The sequence below is a fragment of the Paralichthys olivaceus genome, chromosome 19 (assembly GCF_024713975.1).
Source record: "Paralichthys olivaceus isolate ysfri-2021 chromosome 19, ASM2471397v2, whole genome shotgun sequence".
In the NCBI taxonomy this organism is placed as follows: Eukaryota; Metazoa; Chordata; class Actinopteri; order Pleuronectiformes; family Paralichthyidae; genus Paralichthys; species Paralichthys olivaceus.
Window position 1 is genome coordinate 5,239,411 of NC_091111.1, and position 19,723 is coordinate 5,259,133.

The 19,723-nt window shown below is 42.3% G+C and overlaps 1 long non-coding RNA gene across 1 annotated transcript in view; it reads left to right on the forward strand.

Annotated features, from left to right (window-relative positions):
• Positions 1 to 5,732, forward strand: part of LOC138405549 (uncharacterized) — a 45,079-nt gene extending 39,347 nt beyond the window's left edge. Inside the window, exon 3 of the long non-coding RNA XR_011239311.1 lies at positions 4,491 to 5,732. This is a non-coding gene — a long non-coding RNA (uncharacterized lncRNA). The remainder of the gene's footprint in view (positions 1 to 4,490) is intronic.
• Positions 5,733 to 19,723: the final 13,991 nt, after the last annotated feature.

Consider the following 19,723-nt stretch of genomic DNA (forward strand, 5'->3'; position numbering starts at 1 on the left):
TAGTTTGGAATGAGCTCATGTTGACCTCCTGCTCAAAGCCTTGTGAAGAAAAGGGACTGCACGTGTGTTCTGTACACAGTGCCTCAATATTCAATGGCCTTGAGGATTTTTTTTCACTTTTAGTGGCTTCACACTGGAAATTAAAGGGGATTTAATGGATTGTCTGTAAGCTAAAATCCAAAGCTGTGTGGCAAACACCAATGGCCGTGACCATGAGACAATTTCTGTGCTGACACAAGATCTAACAGGTGTATGTGGAGACATTCTAACATTGAGCCATGAGAAATAATATTAAAGAAAGAAATGTGCAGAACAGAACACCTAGGGATAGGCCTCCAGCAGTTTCTTTGTCACTGTTTCAGAAGAACTCAGCAGCATTAGACAGGAGGAAATGGAAAAGAAAAACATGACAAACTACTTGGACTCTACCTGGTAGTCTATCCAACCTGAGCAGCCAGCCAAGGAAGACCCCAGTCAGGGAAGTATCACAAGAACCCAAGGAACAGTCTGAAAACAACAGCAGGGGCACCATGGAAGAGGTCTCTGGAGGAACCACAATGAGAGCATCATTTTATTTCATAGGCTCTGTGGCAGAGTAACACGAAAGAGGCCAGTCCATGATGCAGAGGTGAAGGCAGCAGCCTTGACTTGACGCAAAGACGTATGAGAGACTTTTGGGGAGAGCGAGACGTAGAAGGGACTGTTGTGATGAAATGGAAACTGAATTCTGAGCCATAAACCTAAGCTCTCTGTCAGGCGGAAACTGGGCACAGCTCATTACCCATCTAATAGCACCCCTACAGTGAGGCATGGTGGTGGCAGCTTCATGCTGTGGAGGGGCTTTTCAGCAGAAGGGACTTGGAGACTTGTAAGGATAGAGAGGACAATGAATGGAACCAAATGAACACATTTTCTCAGAGAACTTTCTGCGGAGTGCCAGAACCCATAGATGGCCACTTATGTCCTAACAGCCCAAATGGTGCTGGAATGACTTCAGAAAAGGACGGCCAAAGTCCTGTAGGAACCCTGAACAGGACACAATTAAAATCTATTGAAAATTCTGGGTAATTACTTGCTCTACTTGCTCATGTGAATGAGCGCCAGCTTCCCACTGGGAGTTGAAAGAATTCCAAAAATTCTGACGGTTATTGTATAGTGTATTTAGTTGGAAAATAGAGGCCATGTAAATTAAGTGTTCTCATTCTTGTCTGTGTGTCAGTTGGCAAATATTGGATGGATTGATGTGAAATGTTTGACATGAATGGGTCATTAAGGGCAAAGCCTTTGACGATCACCTCTAGTTCCTCGTCCCAGTCTGACTTTTTTGTTTCTTCTCAAACTGTTTGGACAGATATTGGATCCTGACTATCTCCACCTTGTAGATGGAGGGGTACTGAATTGTGAATGGATTATAACTGTGCTCAGATGTTGAAGCCAACTGACATTGGACTGAATTCATTGACATTTTTGGTTTTTCGTGACATGTCACTACAACATTTGAATGGATTATCAGCAAAGGTAGTTGTAGTATTCATGGATGTCATTCAGTGTAACGTAATGACTATAGAGTGACCACCTCACTTTTCCTCTAGCACTGCCAGCAGGGTGACATTTGGAGTTCACAATTAAGTATCTTGATGACTGTTTGGTGCATTATCCTGCAATCTGTTGCAGATATTTATGGTCTTTGTGGAGCTTACCCATTAACCTTAAGCCATCATCTGGTCAAAATTCCAATTCGTCCAGTGGTTTTAATTCAGTTTGATTGTCTCTACAATGGTGATAAAGCCCCACAGAGATGTAGATGTAGATGCTTCTGTAACCTGTTCACAGAATTTCACTTTGCTGGAGTGTATTCTAAATTCAGACTAGAGCACAACAAAATACAGGAATGAAAGGCTTGGAGGCTCAGAACTAAATTTGCATATTGTGTCTCTATGTATTTTTATTTTTATTCTGACAGTTACCCATAGAGAAAGCAACAAAGCAGCACAGGAATGGCTGATGCATCTTCTGTCTAAATTGAGATTAAAGTGGACTGTGAAAGGACTTTTTGGAGATGTAGTGTACATACGGTCAATAACATATGCATACAAACACAATGTCAGTAGTCATGTAAGCATGCACAGGCAGAAACATAAAATTCCCATGTTTCAAACAAGTAAACTAATCCATCAATAGCCATTAGAATGAAGCGGAAGATATCACACTGACGGCTATTTGTTTCACTAAATGGTGGCCATATCTGTTTTCCATGATTTATGTGGTCCCAAAACACAATTTACAAAGAAACAGAAGTAAACTCAACTGATCATTAGAGGAGAAACACCACATACTGTATATCATTAACCATTATTATCATTAATCATATATTTCCCTCTGTTCTCCTCAGGTATCATCAGGAGAGCGTAGGTGGAAAACAAATTAAACTACCAGTGAAGAAATAACTGAAAATGTTTTAGTGCTCCAGCATTTATATCTTCTCTTCATCCTAATTGCAACAAATGGTTTCCTAACCTCTATAAATATTTAAGGACTATTATTTTTTGCAAACTTAAAGCAGGACATCAAATACTGTATGATGATTTATGAATACATTTACTGCACATTTACGGAGGATTAGGAACATCTCTCAAAGTAAAAGCTCAAAGTGAGTTGCATAATGAATATGTGGACCTGAGAGTAGAGGGTGAGCATTCATCAAAGACTGAAGACATGTTAAAAAAGTAAATTGATACATCGGGAATACTGTTCAGAGGAAACAATGCCTTAATGAATCCCTTAGGATTTAGGAATTACTTTTTGTGATCAGAGAAAATTGAGAAGAATTTCATTATTTATGAAAAACCTGATTAAACATGTGGGATGTTGATGAATATAAATGCATTATTTAGATATGAACAGTTAATGTGTAAACAGTTATAAACAGCGTCTGCATTTTTTCCCATGGTTGATATCACTTTTGCTTAGGACTCACAACTCAGTAAAATTGAAATATAAAACCACCAAACACATACTGCAACCCACTGATTGCAGTAGTCTGACACAAATTTGTCACATTTTGCTTTGGGCTAAAACAAGGAATGGACAGATTTTAATATCTTGACACTCAGAGAAGCTTCTCAATAACGCTTCACTTACATAAATTGGTATTAGAGCATAGCTCCTTGAAATATCTTCACTGTCATGACAGCAGACGAGTAATGGACTGTACTTGCTAATTAGAAAATTACTTCAATGGTGTCTTCTTCCTAAGCTTTGAGAGGTAGCAGTAGCAGGTAAATAAGTAAATAACACTGCCATTACCATTGCTTTAAAATGATATGTGTACATATATGTAAATATATTGTTTGACTTTGTCTTTCTTGTGAAGCATTTATAACAGCTGCTTTGAAAAGTCCTATATTGTATCCAGTTCTCCTGCCTCCAACTCACCTGCAGACCCGAGGCCAATACCTTAATCACTGCCAACAGTGCATGAGGTCCCGGTTCACACTCACCAGATTGTTTGGTCGGCCTTGAGGTGTCAACTATAGTTGCTCGTCTCTTTCTTAGTGTTTGTTTGGTTCAAGGTTAACGAGAGTTTCCCTTCAATCCACATCGTCCCTGCTGCGGCTCAAGTGTGCTTTGTGTGAACTTGCCTCCTTGAGCCCATCCGTTGTCTGCAACTTCAGCCCGACCTGTCCCACCTGATGTGGTTACATGACCCCAAAAACCACCGCCCCAGATTCTCCAGTGATCCCCTGCCCTTATATAACACCATTCAACTTTTGGAGGCCACATATCTGAGTTCTGCATTTGAGTCCAGATCCTTTTTCATAAAACTAACCCACAATGAGACTGTGTCACAGGAATTACATGCACATCACGTGTTTCGGACTTCTACACATTATATTCAGATGAAAACCATGAGCACTATTCACACATAATGTACCCCAACACTTGTCAGAGAATTTAATAACACATACATCACTGTATTTTCACACATCATGGATGTCCTTCCATTTCAGCCTTTCAGAAATGATCCTCCAAAAAGCCTATTATAATAATGATAGCTTATCCAAGAAAACTGATTAGACCTACAATAGCAATAAAGGATAGATATTACAATTGAATTATGTGGGTAAGGACGCCATTATATTTCTTTTGTGAGGAATGAGTCACTTAATTCTCTTTGGCTGCTGGTCACTTAATTCAGTCGGTGGAAAGACGAAACGATTTCATTATCTAAAAAACGATGGCACAAGAACTGAGATCATTGCGGGAATAATTCCTGGAGGATAGTGCTGTTATTCTTACTCCTCAGATAGCATGGAAATGTGTATTATTTATTACTTTGGAAGAAGAAAAGAAAGTGTGTTTTACTGTCCATAAAGAATGATACCCAGCACCACTGGGAACCCATGCAGAAGTCAGCAGTCACAATATCTCCCATAATTCATAAAACTCTTCTGCTTTGAAGTGCTGCCACCTGTTTTTTTCTCCCCCAGTGCTCTTCCCTCCACGTCGTCCTCATCCTCCTCCTTCCTCCGGGGACTGGAGCTTTAATGTCCTGTCTCATCTCTCAGGGTTTGGATGCGCGTTTACATTTGGCATTCTCTGTGAAACTGATCACCCATGTGTGCCGACCTTGCAGCGGACCTGCTCTGCCTGGTAACGCAGTCTGGCCTCGCCTGGAATGCCAAACGCTGCACGAAACATGTGACCCTGGGAGGTGTCATTTAGAGAAAATAAAAATACTATCTGCATGTTTTGTGTGTATGTGTGCATGTGCCCTCCCCAAGTGGCTCTGCCATTGAACTGTATGTCAAGGCTTATCATTTTGGCTGAACTGAAATATATAAAACATTGGACCGTGCTGGGATTTCAATCAGATTATTTGCATCACAGCCGCTGTCAGTAACAGCAGATCTGAAAATAATTGCTCTCCTAAATGTCACTGCAGTTGTACTATCAGAATTGAATGAACTTGGTAACCTGTTCCTCAATTCAATATAAATAATCTGTATTAAATTCTACTGTGTAAAAATATGCACCCACAGAGATGTTACATATTTTGTGCTCTGTGATTTCTGTGAACACATAACTTTACTACACAATTGCATGCATGCACACATACACACACACTGTTTTGTTGTACCTGCTATGGCCACAGGAATAATATTGTGACTCTCTTGGTCGATTTGTTAGAACACCTTGGTCTAGATAAAAGATGTCAACAACTCTTAGATGAATTGAAATAATATTATTTATTTGGTCCATGATAAACATGATAAACAGGTTTTCATTGTCATTTTGATAACACGTTCATGTTAGTATTTGGCTCAAAGAGCTGCTCCCTTGTAATCTTTTTCAGCACATACCTGGAGCTTTAGGTGCTAGGATCCTTTCACAAGGACCTCAAATATTACTGCCGACAGCTGTTCGCTAAAGGATGCCAGTGAATGTATCACTCTTAAAATAAGTATATACTGTAGCTTGAACCAGCAAAAAGCAGACAGTTTTTTTATTTTTTATTTTAAGGGCCCACTTTTAAGATAATAGTACCATACAGTTCCTACGTAGGTGTGTGTGCACAATGCATGTTCACTCATTACAGACATAAACTGTTTGTGTCGGACATTTCCTCTGCAGAGAAGTCCCTTTAAATGTCTAAAGGGAATGAGAAATGGCACTCTGCAGTAATTTGCATTTTACACAAAAACACATCCATGATCAAGAGAAAAGTAAAACCATTTGAACCATGTTCCTAGTGCAGAAAACTTTTTTCCACCAATAAAAAAGCTCAAGTGAAATGTGGACATTGAATAAATGCACTTGCACCATGTGCTTGGATGGGTAAAAACTCACTAGCATCTTTGAGTAGACTTTATTTTATTTTCTGTATCTTTGTCTTAAAAACTCCCTGAAAGCTCACACCTTTAGTTCGTAATGCAGGCTTTCTATTGGGAAACATATGATTCTCTAGGCCAAATTAAAACCACATCATCAAGGTTATTCTATTTTTCTTCAAATGTTTATAAGCTTCTCCAGAACCAGTAAATATCCTGCTACTGCTTTTACAGTGGAGAGCCCCTTTAACATAACTTACTTGCAATGTTGTTGTGAGTGTGGTCTTGTACTAACATTAGCATTTAGCTCAAAGCATCATTTTGCCTTCTACAGCCTCACCAGCTTGAGTGTGGCCTCTGTTGTGGTGGTTCCTGCGTAATGTCTTGTTGCTATTCTGACTGGAGGCATAGGTCAGATGACTATTTTCACTCAAGATGGCACCAACAGTGAGACACCTCCACACACTGCTGCTCCATTACCAGCTATTTGGAGCCGACCACCAAACACCTCATCATCATCGCCGCCTTAACCGTGATTAATGTGCTTTGCCCTGCCGGGGTTAAGACAACCGCAGCGCACGCCGTTTATTGGCTTCCCCTATGTGTTTGTTGACAAGCTGTCCGGGACACACTTAACATATCATCCGACCTGAAGAGGAGGTTGCATTGCAGCTACTTCGGGGTCAACGGGTCAACTTATTACATTACCATCTGTTAACAATGGTCCTTCCTCTGACAGACAAAAAGACATAGGGATGGATGTGCATGGGAATGTTCACTGTGCGCCCTGCGTTGTGGCTTTATGGGATACCGCATCATTGCTAGCAGTCGTAGAGAGATGTGATGCTCTGGCAGCCAATCAGGGACAGAGAGAGGAATGCCAGATTGTAATCAGAAACACATGCTGGAGAGTGAGCGGGCCGTGTCTGTTGAGGGAGGATACCAGGAGACAGACATAGCTATACACTTGGGCGCACACACCAACTCTGATACACACAAAGGGCTTTGAGAAAACATGGCTTAACATGGAGATATAGGGCATGCCATTTATTTTGCCTAGTACCTCCTCCCTCCTCAGCAGGATTTCGGTCGGAGCTGAAAGGAGAAAAGGGGAGCACAGGCGGCCTGCTCAAGATTTAGCAATAAGGAGCAGTCAGAAATGATAAAGTACGGTTACATGTTCATTTGACATTAAGAATAGTAGCTGTTTCTCCCTCAGTGTGGCCGCAACTACAGCTGTCCTCGCCCTCAACAAACCGCGGGGCCTGTGCTATATATACAGGCTGGAGAAACATTGCAAAAAGCCTGGTCATCAGTCATTTCCCTGTGATGGGCCCTTTGGCATGTGTAGCAGAGTTAAGACGGTGCCTACATGCTGGCTTTATGTGCTGACAACAAAAGCAAATTGCCTGAATAATGCACAAGCAATAACAGTTTAATTATTAATTATATCACAATGGTAGATTGTACAAGTAAAAGCTGCTCAATAAATACACAAAACACCCACATAAATAAAACCGCTTAAGTTGTATTTCTTTTTTTAATTCCATTTTTCCTCTTTTATCACCTACTGTATATTATTATTTATAGTGTTATGCAGTGCTTTCCAAAATTGGACACAGCTAATTTTATTTCCCGGGCTACTAAGCTTAACGATAAAGGGGGCCTGGAATTTATGGTGGTTTCCACTGGCTAACCAGACCAGTGCGACGGCAGTATCAATCAGGGAGGAAACTGCTGCAAGGCCAGTGCTTTGCGGAATGAAGACTCTGCTCCCGACTGTACGGCTCCCCTGTGAAGGGTTACTATTACATCCCAGCCAATCTGTTAGCTATGGATGTGCCATGCTGTCGGGACAAACTTCATCTGTACTCGCTGTGAGAAAAGAAAAGTGCATTTTTCACATCTCTCTCAGTCGTGGAGGAAGAATGTCACACTCTGATTTTTTGTTTAGTTTCACAGTGAATCAGTTCTCTGATGCTCGCCTTAAAAGCTCCATTCTGACATGGTGTGTTACATCGCTTGCTTCATCAGGCTGTTAAAGTGATGGTGTAAGACTTGACAGGACATTTACAGGAGGAGGCCCAGGCTCTAGCGTTATCTGACATTATCAGTGCTGGATAACAGTGGTCAGTTACTGCAGTCAATGATGTGACTGTAGGAGTGTATCCTGCTTTCTCTAAAATCAACACACAAATGGATTTTAAACTTATTTTACCAATGAAGTCGGAGAATTCTGCTGCCTTACAACATGACCGTATCACTTAGTTGATGTGCGTCTGCGGAAATTTTGCATGTCTCCGCGGCCATTTTTCATCTCTTTGTAGTCGATTTGCATCGCTTTGTTGTCAGTGTGCGTCTCTTTGTAGTCATTTCCCATCTCCTTGCAGTTGTTTTGTGTCTCTTGGTTACTACTTGATTGACTTTCCAACAAGAAATGTTAAACATCACTTCAAACGGAGGCTCTGGCCCAGGAGTCCCCTGACTCCCTCATGACTCTGCTACAATCATTCAGTAATCCACGCACGTATGCTGCATGTAAAGAGTTTTGCTGGATATTAATATTTTCATCCATGCAGCTGGTATGTAAAGGAAGGGCACAGCTTCATTGTAGTTGTATGAGTTTTTCTGCTCTGTCTCACAGGGGGAAATAGATCTTTTTTACACTGATCTAAAAAGAATCTCTCAAATGCAAGAGCGGCTTATCAGTTCACAATTTATGAAACTGATTTTTGTTTCTTTGAGCAAATGAAATGGCACATGAGAAACGTACTGTGCTGATCTGACTCAAGCGACAAAAAACATTTCTTCCATGTGTGTTTGACTTTAAGCTGCTGTGTCCCTTCTACTCATCTTGTCTTAATGCACTACATTGCATTGTTTTCTTTGGATGCCGTCTCCTCTGTAAATTGGATATGACCACTGCTTCTGCAACAAAAATAACCTCCCAGTGCCGTTTTCTCCACTCAGAGAATATGTCGTCCCCAATTCCTACCCTGAAATTACGTCTGCAGTGACCAGTGGGCCGGTGAAGGCGCTGCTGTGGGCCTGCAAAGTGAGCTGGCCTTTGTTTTCACTCCGTGTGACCAGGCATGGGCACAAAAGTGCAGCCAGACAAATAGCCAGATCCAGATTTGGTAGCTAATGAGGTGTGATGTAGTGCTGCGTCGGGGCCTGTGGACATGAATTGAGTCTGAGGGTGAAATAAAATAAACAGACCGTGCTCGAGCACTGTGATAACATGATCTTCTTTTACATCTCAGCAGTCTTAAGTGGATTGGCTTCTGCAGAGGTGTTCGTGCTGAATTGTCTGGTTATTACTTAGCATTTCATATTAGCACTTGATAAAAGTATTTTTCTCCACAGGGGTTCTTACTACAGAATGGGGGGGTGAATGATATCTCTGGGCTGAATTTATTCCTGAGGCAAACTCTGCATGGCAAGAAGACACATATTTGTTGTACAGTAGAAAGGATGTTGAACATTGTAAATTGCTTAAATCTCTCCACTGGGAGTTTTTAAATGACTGAACAGAGAAAACGTTCTTGCTGAATTTCAGAAATACTGAATCAGTGGTCTCTAGTCTTCTGTTCATATGAAAAAGCTGTGGGGAATATTTATCTTATGCCTCACACAAGCGCAATGATGAAAAAAATGCAAAAGCCACAACACAAAGACCAAAGTGGCAACGCAACCAAAACAGAAACACAATCACAACGGAAGTGAGTGACAATGGATGTTGACAAAGAAACAAGCAGAGTTATTCTATCAAGTGAGCCATCATTTGAGAAACCCGGTCAATAACCACTGCTATTGTGTGTTTGAGGTGTTACTGTACAGGTGCTTGGAGCAGCTAAAAAATATTAAATAAAATGTGGTCTTCCTTTTTTACAAACATTTTTAAAACTTCCTTTCCAAAAAGTCAGAACACAAACAATGTTACTTGACTTTTGACTTTTTCATTCCTGTTTTCCATTCATTTGCTTGTGTGAGAAGTGTCAGCCACAGTAGTTCAGTCCTGATATAACGACCATAACCAGGGCATTGGAGGCCTTTCAAACCCTAAGTGCTCATGCAATGTGCTTAGGGATTTAACGAGACTGATACTTTGTATCTAAAGTTTATAAAAATCTAAAACACAAGATCAAACGTGTAAGGAAAGGATTAACGTGTGTGTTTATCTGCTGTGACTTAAGCTGCAGTGGCTCTTACCTAACGATGGTTGTGACTGCGCTTCACCTCCAAAGCCAAACTAACGACATTTGTGGCTTTATGTTTGAAATAAAAGCCCTCTCAAAGTCTGACACACACACACACACACACACATCTCACCGTGTGCGGGCACGTCCTGGATGTGATTAGAGCACTGTTAGCAGCTCTGTCCTGCTATTTAGTGGATTTGGGTGAAGTTAAGTCTCCAGAAACTTTATCTGAAATAACACTTTTATTTCCTAAACACAAAAATGAATCCTGTATGAGGAGCATTTCTATTAATATCTTATACTTCCTTCATATGTTTAAAACTAAAACTAAACCATCTGTCAAACCAATTCATGAAGGCATTGGCATGTCTTCTGCACACCAGAGGATTTTCATTCACTAGTGATATAATGTAACCGATTGTTAATATTGCATTAGTGAGTACACACACACACTGGACAGATCAATTAAAACACAGGACCACACACTTGGCATTTGAACAAACGATATCTGAGTTGCAATTCCACGGCCTCGTCTGATCAAACCTGACTGTCGTAGCTGGTTGCGCTTGTTTGTGTAATGTTTTGCACAAAATACAGGACACATTAAACAAGCACTCATACTGTTGCCAAAGGTTTGTGCTTTTCTACTGTCCACCTGGCACAAGAAACAAAGGTTGTGTCAGGCAGCCATGTTTGGTTCTTCACACCAGTACACAGCATCTGGTTGGTTATGCTTCCTGGTCAGCTCGCTCTCATTGGCTATTGTGGCTTTCTGCTTACCTGGCCAATTATTGTTCCTTTTATACTACACCACTGGATCTCCCCAACTTCCAATCGTATAAATGTTCAACATTTACAATTTGAAATCAAGGATTTAGTCTGTATTTTGTCCGTCAACCCCTCACACTACAGGATCATTTGGCCGGGTGGTCTGATCAGATCAGTGTTGACTTGGCAACGCCCCTGCGGTCATTGAAAGTGGTGAATCAGTCCCAAAGTTGGGCTGATTATCCTCTGGTGTGGGGCCAGCATTAGTTTAAGCGCTCATTATACAAGTTGTGTCATTAACAATGAAATGCTCACCTTTTCAAACTCTCTTTGAAACCAACGGTTCAAATATTTAACCTCAAATGGCAAATCTATGACCTCTGTTAACTGCAGTATGTGTGTGGCTGTGGGGAGAAGGAAATCCTTGAGAGGGAGGGACCAAGAGGGTTTGATGCAATTTGCTGTGGAACGTTCATGCTGTTTTTTTCCAAATGAAGATTGAGACCAATATAAGAGCATTAAGGCCGTTTGCCAACCATTTCAGCTAATAAAGGTTCCATTCTTTATTTTTACAGCTCACTGGATACTAATGTCAAGGAAAGAGCGCGGAAGAGGAGGAGGGGTATAAGTCAAGAGTCGAGTGACTTTCTGAGACAGACCAAAGAGGAGAGGCATCCTTGAGGTTGACATCGATGTGGAGAACTAATCTGCCTGTGGGCTGTGATTCAGACCCAAGGTGAGTCCTGTGACATTTTGAGCTGATTAGGAATTTCACCAGTCTTAGCCTTTTGTGTCGTGTCAACTGCTCTGACATTGCATTACTCCGTTTCATTATCATGCAGTCACATCTAATAAGGGCACCATCCTCCAACCTGGCGTGGGGCATAAAGAGGCCTCTTTAATGCATGGTGGCCTCAGAGGAGGAGTAGAAAAGACAAATCAAGTGCAACTGTTGGATAAGTGCAACTGGGCTTTTGGCCCAGAACAAATTGCATTACTGTCACATTATGTCCCTGGTATGCATGAATTAAGCAATGACTGGGTGACTCTCATCCCCCTCCTGACTGAGTTCCTCGCAAAAATCTTACTTGGATTTAGTATAATTTATTTCCATCAGGGAGGAGAGACAGGCCCATTCACAGATGCTCTGCTCCTCTTTCCATCCTATTTGCATGAGGAACAATTTGACACTTTCTGTGATCGGCTGCTGGAATGTGAGAATTGCACTGGGAGAAGAGTGTGGCTAGTCGATGGCCTTTCTGTGCTGATTCAGACATTGCAAGGTGATGAGACGGCTCTGTGGTCACAGTGACTCCTCGGCCAACGCTGCAGCACTGAGACCAGACATGCATTTTTATTCAGGCCAAATGTCAGTCTTTTGCGGGTTCGAAGAATGGTGCGAGGCGCTCGAAAAAAGGTCGCCAAGCCTCCTGGGCTGGAACAGAAGACCAGAGACATTTGGGAGTTTGATTTCTCCCCCACTGGCGAGTCTGAGAGCCCCTTGTCAGACTTATGCTTGAGCCTTGAAGCGGTGCGATGTGTCACACTTGGACTGGCATCTCGTCCAAACCGATTAACGGTGAGATATGTACGTATCGTCACACTGGAAGGCAGGCGTCTGAGTGGACAAAAGCAGAACGGCCCGCAGGGACTGAGCTGTCTCTTCCTGTCTCGTCGCTGCAGCCTGCGTGTGCACTCATGTATGCGCTCAGACTTGGCTGCTGATGAAGTGGACTCTTTTAGGTGGACAAACAATTCCTCTGAGTTCACCAAAGTCACTTCCTGCAGAAGAATGTGAACCTGAGATATGAATTTGACCAAACGGAGCGAGAGTGGCTTTGGATGACCGAGTGGCGAGAGGGGAAGGACAGAACAATGTCTTTCTACAAAAAACTGACTTGGGCTCATCTATATCTGTCTAATTGTTTGTTTCCTGAGTGATAAAGCCAAGACACTGACACAATGAGACCGGAAAGAGGGTGGAGATGGGTTCAATGCAGCACACAATCCCCTCTTTTCTGTTTAAGAGGGGAAACGTGACCTGCCGGCTGTCTTTGCATGATGAATACGAATAATGGGGCCTGCAGGCAAACATATAGCACCAGAATATGCTGCACCACAGCTTCCACGTCATGTCATCTCTCTCCTCTCTGTCTCTCTCGCTCTCCTGCCGTAAGCACAGAACGCCTGCTATTCTTAGCTGACTCCCCCGCAGGTGAATTATGGATGAGATGAAAAGCTCATAATGATATTTGGCTGATCGGGTATCACGGTGAAATGCCACTTAAAGTGTGATATAGCTCTCGGGGATGGAATGCCTTCTCTGCCACCTCTCCCCAAAGATGTGCAACACCGCAGACCCGCGGCAGGAAGAGGAGAGTCGTATCCTCGCGGCGGCTGAGCAGACGAGATATGAGGCAAACAGCGAGGATGACAGGCAAACAGCCGTGGTCAATGGGGGCAGGCAGCTCAGAGAAACACAGTCTGGCCGTAGATAATAGGCTCCCACCTCACAGGGTTATTGCTGCACGTGCAGTGGCTGATCCCACAGAGACCTCAATTCTCTGTCACTCAGAGGCACGAAGAGCCCGTCAGTGGCCGACACGTGACTCAGCCAGGTGTGTCTTATTAATTTTCAGATTTATGACTTGGACTTTTTCCTCATTCTTAAACGTGCTCCCAGGAGAACCCACTTCATGGAGTGCGCTCATGCCGCACACTTACCTTCGGTGTAAATGTGTGTTCATGCATGAACCCCCCCCCACATTTGCTTTTATGAATTATACAGCATACATGTATGTCACCTTCAGAAGGTTACAAGCCCCTCCAGATCAGTGTGTGTTATCTGTAAGTGAGAGACATGATGTATTCCTGGAGGTTTTTGTGCTCAACTTGCTCCATCTTAAGTCGTGACCTTCAAACGTAACAGGATGAATAACCTGGCGCAGGATTGTTTTGTCATTTGCACGTGTTTCTGTGTTGACATCAATCAGCTTCTATATACAGCTGAAGTTAGAAGGTCAAAGCTCCACATATCTGCTATCTGCAGTGGCCCTGCCAGCACTGCAGTGTAAGAGTGCACAATGCAATAGACAGAATGCACGCACAAGTAGAAGAACATCAACACAAATTCACAGAATTTAAAAGAGGTCTGCTGCCAACAAGTAAAACACTGACTCGAGAGACAGTAAATTGACAATACTGCAGTGCAGTTATAGACAACACAACAAAATACAAAAATGTTCCATGAATTCTGACAAAGCAGACAAATTTCTGAGTTTATATTACATTTCTGTATTTGGTGTTCTCCACATTTAAAGACATTTCCAACCACTGCGCAGTGTAGCTGCACAGGCTGTATGTGTGTGTGTGTGTGTACAAAAAGATATGGACCAGATTTTCACAAAACTTGGTTTAAAATATTATTTGAGTATCTCCAGAACTTCTGGCACTGGTCTCAGGTCAACCAAAGATCAAGGTGAAAAATGGTCCGAAATCCACAGTTTCCATGGTTCCTCTGCAAATAACTAGGGGAGAGAGATTGTCTCAGACTTATACTGATCAGAAGATGATTCCTTATCATGTGATATCATGTGGAGCAGCATGATGATTTGGTGGTTGACACTGTTACCTCACGACAGGAATCAGCCAGGGACTTTCTGTGTGGTTTGTTGGGTTTGGCTCCAGCTCCCTGTGACCCTACAGATGATAATCGGTATAGAAGTTGGATGAAAGATATCATATGATAAGTGACGTCATGAATCACATCATGCAGAGTTCAAAAACATCTCTGCATCTTATAGGACTATAGACACAATCTAAAGCTTAGAGAGATGACAAAAACATCATGATCAAATGATAATGATGTCATCATGAGGTCACATTATTGGTTGCAAAGCATTAACCTTTGCAACCAATAAGATTAGAGAGACAGCATATACACCTTACTTGGATAAACCAATTAGTCATTGTGTAGTATAAATAATGTCATGCAAGGGCGGCTGTGGCTCAGTGGGTAGAGCGGGTCATGCTCTAACCAGAAGGTCAACGGCTCAATCCTAATTCCCCGTTCCGCATGCTGAAGTGTGCTTTGGCAAGACACTGAACCCCAAATTGCTCCTGACGTTCCCATAGAAAAAAATATATAGATGCACTATATGAATTTGTGTGTGTCAGTGGGTGAATAGCAAAAAAAGAGAGAAAAGAGCTTTGAGACTAGAAAAGCACTATTTAAATACCATTCACCATGTAATAATGATGTGATTATGACATGGCATTTTTACAATTTAAACAGTTGCTTTGTTGGAGTATGTAACGCACGCAGTGTGTGCATGTGTGTTGATGTTGTCTTTATTGTTTCTTGTATTTATTGTTTGTGTTTTGAGCTACCGTGGCTGCCATAGCTTTTAAAGTAAATTCTGCATTTTTTTGAAACCAAGTGTAAAACATTTCTTCTTCTGCTGTCTAATTGTTATACCCAAAGCTGCCACTGATTGTAGTGCTCACGCCCAACTGAAAGAAAACAACCGTTTCAGGTGTCCTAACAAGTAGAAGTGATAGAAACAGAATAATTGTGCATTTTAGTGTCAGACACCTGATGTCAACAGAGAAGTAAAAGACTGAGACACATTAAAAGAGAATATTGTGTGAGCGAGGAGCTGCTGTCCAAAACAAGCTTGGATCATTTTGAGCTGTTCGATCAGCTCCTGCTTAAACTACTGCATATGTGTGAATTTAATTACCTCTCTGGGGATTACCTTTGCAGTGATTGCCACTTTTCAAAGCCTCCTTGATGCCAAACACAACATGACCCATGCAGGTGTGGGGGGCCACTGTTCACAGGGAACTGTTCTCGCTGAGCGGAAAGTGTTTAGCAGGGGTGCTAAAGGAAATCATCTCAGCCATGAATACTAAATGACCCAAGGTGTACATTGGTACATCTCAAATATGTGCTTGGCCCCGCTCCGGTGGAAAGGAAATATGACTCCTGCTGCATAATGTATAGCAAATGAAAGCCTGTAATGGTATTGACATTGGATTTGTGAGGTTTCTTTAGCGTCGCTGGAAATTTGTCTTGGTTCCGCTTGTGTGTGAGATTCCTCCTTTTTGAAATGGATTTGGGGAAGCTCCGTGGGGGCTGCGAGATCGCTGTCAGATGTGACACAGTGTAAGCTGCTGTTTGTTTTCACAGCTTCTTTTCATAGTCAATGAGTGTGCTGCGACATGACAGATACCAGTGAGAACATCAGTCTAGTGTGCCCTTCAGAGATGTCCCTTGGAAATTAGTAATCATCGCAGAGAAAAACACAATTCAACCCCTCCGTTCTCACTCCTACTTTCATGTTTCTTCCATGTTGTTCATGTTTTTGTGGTTTTTCCTCCTGAAATAAATCACACATTCGTAGTGTAACGATGCTCCACTTGCCCAGGTAGTACCCAAGTGCATTGGGACCACTTATTCACTCGGCTTATAAGTTATAGCATCTCCTACCACAGGACATGATGAAATTTAACCTCTAAAAATAAATAATACGAACACACAGGCAGCAGCAACAGAAGTCATAGCATTTAAATGATATTGTGAGAAAAAAAAAAAATCTATCCACGTGCTATGTAAATGTATCCACAGCCAAAATCACTTTGGCCCTTGCCATCCGGGTTATTTACGAGCTCTCATTAGCAAATGCCTTTCACTCGGGCCTGTATACCGTATCCTCTCCGCTTTCTCTTCGCACTGTTAAAAGGAAAATCCACAGAATTAATGTTCTGGAAAATATAGTTGCAATAAAAAGTGTTGCAAGCTTCTTGTGTGCCTCCAAAAAAAAAAAAAATCTCAAATCAGCACAATTAACCTGCAGGAGAGAACACGTTGTTTTAATTCATTACCGCCCACAGCACAACAACGGGCATCTGTTTAGTGGGTCTGCTTCGTGGAGCCGCAGACTGACGGGGATTCTAACACTTATTACTGTTGTTACGGCTTGATGTGAAACCAGCACAGGGCGCCGACTCATAAAGAGAGTGGCAATAACACAAAAGCACAGTGAGACCTGTATTTCAGCTTGGAAATGGTGCGTTAAGGTTGTTCACAAAAAAAACTTTCTGCGGTGCTATGCAGTGTATCAGCCTTATCACAGGTGATACCATCTGGCGCGCCAGGGCGGATGATTGAATGACTGCTGAGTGTATTGGCATATTGCCGTCTGGCAGGTGGATACATTAAAGCCGTCCCGGGGGAGTCAGCCATAGCAGGCATTGCTGTACACTCACTCCCCCTCCCCACCCCTCCTCCCCCCCGCTGACATTCTCAGGACGCTCCGGTCGAGCATGCATCATCTCTGAAGCATCCGCACACAGCGCACTGACAGGGCTGCTTTGGGAGAACACGCTGTCATACATGATACAGACGCAGCGTGGAGCGTCTGGGAGACAATAGCAGAGGCTCATATGGGGAGGACATCGAGTCATGACATCTGCATGCTGGCATCATGAAGCGGTAGAGTCTTAGGGGGGATGCACTGACGTACAGCGGAGATAACACGAGCAATGCAGAACATCCTGTTTAATCAATTTGGCTGGAGAGAGAATCTGAGCACATGAAATGGTCATGAATTACAGCTGTCCTCATCTGGAAGGCTTGATCCCAGTCAGAAAAAGGCCCACCAGTTTTGGCCGTCAGTTTTTTAGCTGCTATTTTAAGAATAGGCATGTTCATCCATTAAGACATTTAGAAAACAACCACCTAAAACCTGAGATGACAGAATTGCCAACGTTAACAAAACTTCAATTTCTCAGCCTGTGAAGCAAACGTTTCAATAAAGTTAGTGAGTTTAAGAAACAAACAAAACCGCACTAACAAACTCCCCACTTCTTCCTCATCCGCCTCAAACATGTCTCTTACTGACTGAGCCTTGGTCAGCAGATCAGCAGGAACATCGTCAGGGTCTTAATCTTCATCAGTGAAATACTGCTGTGCTCTGCTTCAATGTGTCTCCTGCCGCTGCGATGGTGAGCCACTGTCTGAAGCGCTACTTAAAACCTTTTTGCAGGCAAGTGCTGAAACAAACAACATTTCCCACAATGTATTTCATCAGTCGCATGTCTTGGAAAGGTTGGATGAGATGCATAAATTTTATCCCGATCTAAAACTAGAGGCACGCAAACATTGCACCTCTCTTAATGGGTTGAAGGCTCCTCTGAGTACCAGCAGTAGCAGATCTATTTATATGCTTTCCCTCAGTGACAGCATTAATACCTTGATATGAAAAGACTAATTTACAGGTAAAAGCTCTGCATTTAACTATCTAACCCTTTTCGGAGTTTTCTTGTAAACAAACAAAAGCTCTGTTTACACTTCGCTCTGAATTTAGATGTTAAGTGCTCATTTGATTTCGCATGAACCACATTTTTTAATGTATTTCTCAGGCTGTCATAGCCTTTTTGAAAGCAGTTGCATTCACTGGTTCTCATGCCTGCTTTCAGAAAATTACTGTCTGCGGTTGCATTACGGCCTTTTTACGACCCGGCTAAAAGACAGTGAGACAGACCGAGGCCGAGCGGCTGCAGCCAGCTGCGGTAAAACACAAGTCAGAAATACATTTCACACAATCGTCACGCTTGATGCCTTTATTTGGAGATACTTTGACAGCATTTACTACGTAACATGGAAAACAAGGACAAAGGAAATATGGTAAATATGTCCTGACATAATGAAGTCACTTGAAAACAATGTGCAGTGAGAATAGTTAAGGAATGCAGGAAAGGAGCAAAAAGGGGATGTTTTTTTTTTCTCTTTATTCAATTATCATTCAAACAACTGAACCTTAAACAAACCCTGAACAGCACATTTACATACAGGATTAAGGTCCGGCTTGTGTACAGGAATAATGAGTGGATTAGGTCTATTGTGTTTGCCAATCTGTGCAGGTAAGCGACAGGCTTCATTTACATTCCTCGCCGACTACGAGGGCCCCCACAGAGATGAAGCAGGATTTTTTCCTGTTGCCTGTTGATGTCATATCCCTGCAGAGAATAAACCCAGAGTGTTTCCTGTTGATATTAGGATGTCAGCTCCCATCTGTTTGCGCAATCACACTGAAAGACAGACATACGAAAAAAAAAAAAAAAAAACCTCCTCTGCCGGGACATATCCTGAGCTGGCAACTGCTCAACTCTCACTGACCGCACCTTCATCCTCCCATTGAAGTCAGACACCCGCCCCCCCCCCTCATTTATAGACACACACACACACACACACACACACACAAAATGACAGTTGCCTAGCCACCTCTACGGATCCCGTTTCGACGGCTCCCACTATGCTGTCCAGTATTTCCCAGGGGCATGCAATTCAAAATAAATCATGTGCAGAACCATGAAACCATATGGAATATATGGTCTCCATGTAGGTTCCAGGCTGGATAGATTCTTCTGTTTTAGGCCTGACTCCCTCCTGTTTGCCTCGGCTAAGGAGGTTATGTTTTCATCATTTGTTTGTTTAACTCTCTCTGCTAGTTAGCAAGATTATGCAAAAACTACCAGATGGATTACCACAAGTCTTCGTGGAAGGATTTGGTATTAATCAGCTGAGGATACTAACATTTTTGGTGCAAATGCAGATCAGAGGGCGGATCAATTTCCTTTATTTTCAACTTGTTTGTTGATTGCTCAGAGAGCCATTTATGGATCTTAATGAAAACAATCAGACATGTTTAGAGGACTAATATTCAAGAGTGTGTGCAATTTGGTTCAGATCCAAATAAAACACAAGATCGAATGAATTTAAATGATGTTGCATAAGGGAACTGTTGGGTCTTGGCGGAGGTACACACTCTAGTGAATGCCATTCTAGTTTTGCATTTGTATTTCATTTCATGATTGATAGTTCAATATTGTACTGAATCTTCCAACCATCATTATTTA